Consider the following 6,378-nt stretch of genomic DNA (forward strand, 5'->3'; position numbering starts at 1 on the left):
TTATTTTTAACTTTATTTTAAAAAATAAAGTTTCTTCTCATCCATATCATGTCTGAAGCCTTCAGACATGATATCGGGAATTTTGATATCGAAATTTTGTTTGCCTTCAGACTGAAGGCAAACAAAATTTCGAAAACAATTTTTCTACCTAAAGGAATTTTTAAAATCGCGCCTTTGCGGCTGATATTTTTTTTAACAAGTAAAAATTCAACGTCTTAAAAGAAAATTACTTTACGTGATATCTATACTTGGATGTATTATGGATGTCAATAGGATGTTGTTTTTGCTCATCCCAGGGACAACCAATACGTATAGCCATTGGACATCCATTTAACATCCCGTACGGGACATGGCTGTCAATCGGATATGCGGCTCTCATTCGGACATCCGACGGATGAAGTGTGCTATGTGGGAGATAGTCTAATAGGCCTACGTCCGATTATGGCAAAGTTACAGCAGCAAATACGTATCATGTGCTAAGGACGAATTTGTTTCGTTGGAAGCCGCTCCATATTTTATAGTAAAAGTTTCAAATGGCATAGTTCCTTGCTAGAATATACAAGATGCTTTCTTGCAAATCTATATATAGCAGCTACACCGTAGTGTCACATTTTGACTATTTTGTGTTTCACAAGATTGGCGAAAGAATACGATCAGCTGTTATATGTATTTTAGCCAGTCAAAATCGTCGAAATGCTCATAACAAAAATCATAACACACTTTTGCTTTGTATTCGTCTTAAAGAAATGTATTCGTATATATTGTCGTTGATCGGTAAAGTAAACTTTACATAGTTGTTGTATAGTACAAATAAAGCTAATAGCCTATCCTATAGTGAACTCCTCAATATAGTTATGCAAGTTGTTTTTAAAGTCGTTTTCTGTGAATTTTTCGTTGACATTAAAAGTCAACAGAGAAAGAAAAACTCTCATTGCAACACTCTTTTTAAATTGGGACAACGTAGGGTTCAAAATCCAGAAAAAGTCGGCCTGCTGTAGCCTATCAGTTTTTTGGGGGTATAAATTTTGGATGGTTTGATATACTTTCATGTGCCAACCAATGAGCTTGTCCTTCTGCTATCGATTTCCTGAGGTTCCTGTTAATTTTTTGTTATTCTGTGTACACAAAAATACAGCAAATAATGATTAGTTGGTCATCACAGCTCAGGCTTATTATATTAATAAAATAGCCTAGACATCATGTTTATGATGATCAAAACCAATCTGAAATAAATTGCCTTCAAGTGGCTTATTTAAAAAGATAAATTTGTTGGCTTGCCCACAGACTAGACTGAGGTAAGATATTGATCTATAAATTCCCCCTTCACTCCTTCAGGCCTTTTCTGTAAGACATTCCTGTTCTATTCTACCCTATAAGGCACATCTGAGAAAACAGTGATATGTGCTGTGCCCTGCACAAATCAAAGAGCCTATATGCAACACCTGCTGCTATATTTAATTTAAATAAAAGACCAGTTGTTTGTTCTCGACCACTGCTCTATACAAAATCGGCTAAATGTCACAGTTTTGTATATCTTTTCTCAGAAGAAAGTCTGCACTTATTGAAAAGGCAATAGCCTTTATTTTGAACACTTGATTTGAATTATAAAGATGGGTCTCTATAAATGTTGTCAAACTTTCCCTAATAGGGTTGTGTTTAATGCCACGTCAAACAATAATAATAATAATAATAATAATGTAATATATATTTAACGTGCACTTTTACAAATAATATGGACAAAGGCACGGCAATGACTTGGGGAAGAGGAAGCATATAAATTTCAGTTTTCAAAAGCAACACGACAGAGATGGGTTTTCAAGGAGGAGCGGAACTGTGCCAACGTTGTAGAAGATCTCACGGAAAACGGTAATGCGTTCCAGATTGCTGGGCCAGCATATGAGAAGGAGGTGGAGCCATACTTCTTTGTTTTGATTCTTGGTACAACAAGCTCAGGATAATAAAAGGGAATCATTTTGGTTGCCAAGGCTTGTGTCTGAAACTGCCAAGGTTTTCTTGTTGAAGGGCATTCATTAGAGGGACAAGGAAAAATTCTTAGAAATCGCCTTATCATTTATTATTCGAGCTAAATGACTTCAATTCTAAGAAGAAAACGTCGTCAATTCGTGTACAGGCCTATGCAAAGTGTAATCGACATTCTCTGAATCGCGTCATATACATCAGTCGGATATTTGATGCCCAGGTGGGAACTTGCTGCTGTGTGATCGGCTCTCCCTGCTGCGCAACACGTATTACCTATAGCCTACATCACGCCGCGGTAGCAGCAGCAGCAGAACGTTCATTGGATTCGTCAGCAGCCAGTGTCGGACCGCCCCACAGCACTGCAGTCAGCACGGTAAATCAAATCAAACTATTTGTGTATGTACCTTTATACAGGTCTAGCAATTATAAGAGTGTACGACAGGTGAAAACGGTAGTGGTCGATTTCGTAACAGACTTCAGGCTCCGTTAACACGCCCATATGTATATAGCTACTGCGTTAGGTTTTCATAATCATTATTTATTAGATGGCCGTCTCCTGCGATGTTTAATATAAAACAACTAATGCATTTTCGTCGATTTTCGTGTCAGATTGATATCTTTTTTGTGTATAGCAGCAACCAGCAGCAGATGTAATCTTGGCCATTTGTGTTATGTTGGCTGTCATAAATTTTGAAAAGAGATGCTGCCAAGATGCTGCTTTGTTGTGTTGTCTCTGACTGATAATATAGCCAAAATAACTTTGGAAATGTGACTCTTTTTTCTGTGCTGCTGAAGTTTCCCAAGATACACATAATACGCGTTACATGCAGCGTCGTTATAGGCTGCTGTTTGTCATCTGCTCTTCAATAGCAAAGCGAAATCAACGTCTATGTCGTTCGACATTCATTTCCAGATGTTGTAAACGCTCTATAGCTAGACCGAATTATTGATGCCATTCAAGTTCTATATGTGCTTTGATTGCAAAAGCTTCACAGAAAATAATGCGTGGGAGAAATGTGTCTGTATGCTTTCGATTAACAGACGATTATATTTTAGCAAGTGATGGGCTAACCCTTTGTGCATATAGCTGTGAGAACTTCATGTCAAGCAACAGGTGTAGAATTGTCAAGAAATAAGCGCAGCATCATCAGCATCAGATTCACTCTATATTCGTCTGTTTATATATATTTAGGCTGCAGCAGAATTGTTTTATTGTTTATACCTAGCTGTTTGTTGGACTTTATAGAATCCTTAGGTAATCGTTTGTATTATGACTTTATTTGTTGATGGTTTTTATAAATTTAGATCGTAACGGTTGCTAATGTATAGAATTGTATAATATCAGTTTATTTTCTACGATAAAAAACCAAACAAACATTCTTTATGTATTCAAAACGGCTTTAGGAAAATCTCTTTTTGAGTTATTTAGGCTTATATAGAAGTCAGAAACTAGGCCCTTTTCTTTTAGTTGTTAAAAGCATTGCAAGTTATTATAATTATTTTTTAAAAATAAAATAATGATGAAAGTTCCAATAAGCATATCGTTATGTTAATAATATCATATAATGTCAACGCCGTATATACCTCTGCTGATTGTTTGTTGTATACAAATGTATTTGTATTTGTATTTGTTGTATAAGATCAAAGAAGTCACAGCAGCAGGCTAGAACGTATTATTTAAATTACTTCATATCAAACCAGCATCACCGCTGTGCTGCATTGTTGACAAAGATGTAGGCCTAATTGGCATGCATTGCATGCACCGAGCGTGAGTTATTGTTGTTCTTTGCTCCCGTCATGTGAAACAGCAGCAGCATTTCTATATCGACCACAAAACATAATCATCAGTTGTAAGTTATGATGTGTATTACTCGGCTCAGCATCAATCATTTACAATTAAAAAAAAGTAAGTGTTTATTTGCTATGGCCAATTTATTATTACTTTTTTTCAATTTGTATTAAATATTATCACATTTTTTTCACATTTCCTTGTGGACTTCATGTGGTCCCCTCCGTCTCTTATTTTTTGGTCCTCTTGAAAGGGTTGGAAGCCTTTTCTCAATACGTTTGTGCGCTTTTGCGTATAGTAGGTCCTCCTTCCCTTTATGGGATTTAATATTTTGGTAGAAAAGCATCAGCAGGAATCTTTCGTTGAAATCAATAATCATTTTTAGGATTAATCGCAGAATTTCTTGTAACAAAAGCTTAAAAGACTTAAAAGAAAAAAAGAATTGATTCCATGCTCTATGTATACAGAAAGAATCATGCAGCTAGTCAAGCCAAGAAATTTCATGGATTTAATCCAACGTAGTATATACTGATAGTGATTATTACCCTTAATGAAGTCTCAATACAAAAATCAAGGGTTTTATTTTGCGGGTTATATGTACATATATAGTATGTATAATTTAAGTAATTGTTCAACCAGCCCTTTCAGAATCTAGTCATTTATGAATCGTTTCCCATACTTAGAAAATTTTCTAAAGGCTATACAATTATACATGTATCGTTTTATATTCTCATAATTGTGACATTGCTGGTGCTGAGGAATAATACTCTAACTGTGATTGACTGTTGTTCAAAAAGAATAGCTTGTATGGTGACGCCATATTTGTGGCCTGTATAACACATTTGATTTGATGATCTAAGCATGTCTCGTCCAGTTGCTGTTTTGGCAATATAGAGATTTTTTGTGAGACTACATTCGCAATCGATAGTTTTGGTCCTGCATGGGAACGTGTATAAATAGTTATTATATTAGGGCCTACGTCATCAGGAAGCTCTTTTATGTGTATTCTGCATGTACTACTATAATATGCAGTTGAACTCAAATAAAAGAGAGAAAAGCAGGACGTATGTACGTACTCGCTCTACAAGTTTTTATGTGACTCGATTGATAATTAGAGGAAATATTTAAGACTAGCGAGTTTTCGAGACTTTTGATTGGTCGTACCGTTTCAAAATGGCCGCTCCTCCCCATATATAAACTATGTATGTGCCCTACAACACACACCAATGTTCTTTCCCTGCTGTATATACAGTATATGGTACACTCGGTACACTGTCAATGAAAAGTGCGAGGGCGCCGTATTGGGAGAAAAAGGAACTTGTGCATTAGAGCGTTCACGAATAGGAATCGCCCCATTTTCTTTCCTCATTAATCTGACATTTTTCTCATTTTATTTGTAAATTCTTATAAATTTTACCTTCCTGGTGATACATGCCTTGATGTTGTCTTTAAAGAATCAAGCGACTATACGCTGGTCTGGTCGTTTCAAGAAAACGCCCACTCGTTTTGATTTTGTCGTTCACTGGTAAACGTATACGACGTATTTAATATATAGACGAAAACGTCACAAGCTGTTTTATACACTGTTATTACCACCTGGAAGTAATACGTCCTAATTACGACCATCTTTTTCAGTTAAATGTCAAAGAGGAGATCTCTATCGTATCGTATAGATAACATTTTCCCATTAGCTATACATGTTGCATATATTAGCTGTATATTCGTTTTTACTGAACCCTAAGAATTGGACTGCTGTGTATGGCTTGATGATGTTTTAAATGTCGGTGTATACTCGAGGCTAGGCCATCACGAAATTCCCGGAAATTCCAAGACCTTCAAAATGCACGAAATTATATAGGCTATACTGTTGGGCATCTTGTGTTCTGGAACGAACTGGTTATCTGGCATAAAGGCATTGAATTCCCACCACCAGCAACTATAAAACAAGACGCCATTCCGCGCGTGCTGTATGCTGGGCTACATCGTGAACATCAGCTATTATACGGTTTGGCAAAAGAAACGTTATATTAAGCCCATTGTTGGTATAATAAAATGATGTCAACGAGTCCAAAACTGCCAACTCACTTGCCCGGCCTTGCCCGCGGCCGGCCCCCGTAATATAAAGCAAATAACAGCAGTACCTATACCGGGAAAAAACGAACACGACCGTATATACTATACAGTATGCACAGTTTGTTTCCTCCCGCCGACAGCACTGACCTTTCCCTTTCTATTTGTGCTTATTATTCGTGTTGCCACTGTTGCCTATATATACGTACAATAACAGCAGTTGGCGGTCTAGGGATCATTGATTTGGCGTCTGCTATTCAAATCTTGATTCACCCAGCATTTTTTATGAGTATTCTTGCTGTATAATAAACAGCACTTGCAGTTTGATATGTAGGCCTATGGCTTCGCACTTACGTGTATATATTATAGAGTTGTGATGTAATTAATATAATCGAATTTTGTTTCATCTGTTCACCGTGGGTATTAGATATACGTGATGAATTCATAACACACTAAAACTGACGTATTGCATTTTTCAACGAGAAATATTAGAGAACAGTGTGTGCTGATGTGCATGCCCGAAAACGTGAAAGGAAACT

This window comes from Daphnia pulicaria, chromosome 8, assembly GCF_021234035.1.
Source record: "Daphnia pulicaria isolate SC F1-1A chromosome 8, SC_F0-13Bv2, whole genome shotgun sequence".
Taxonomy (NCBI): Eukaryota; Metazoa; Arthropoda; class Branchiopoda; order Diplostraca; family Daphniidae; genus Daphnia; species Daphnia pulicaria.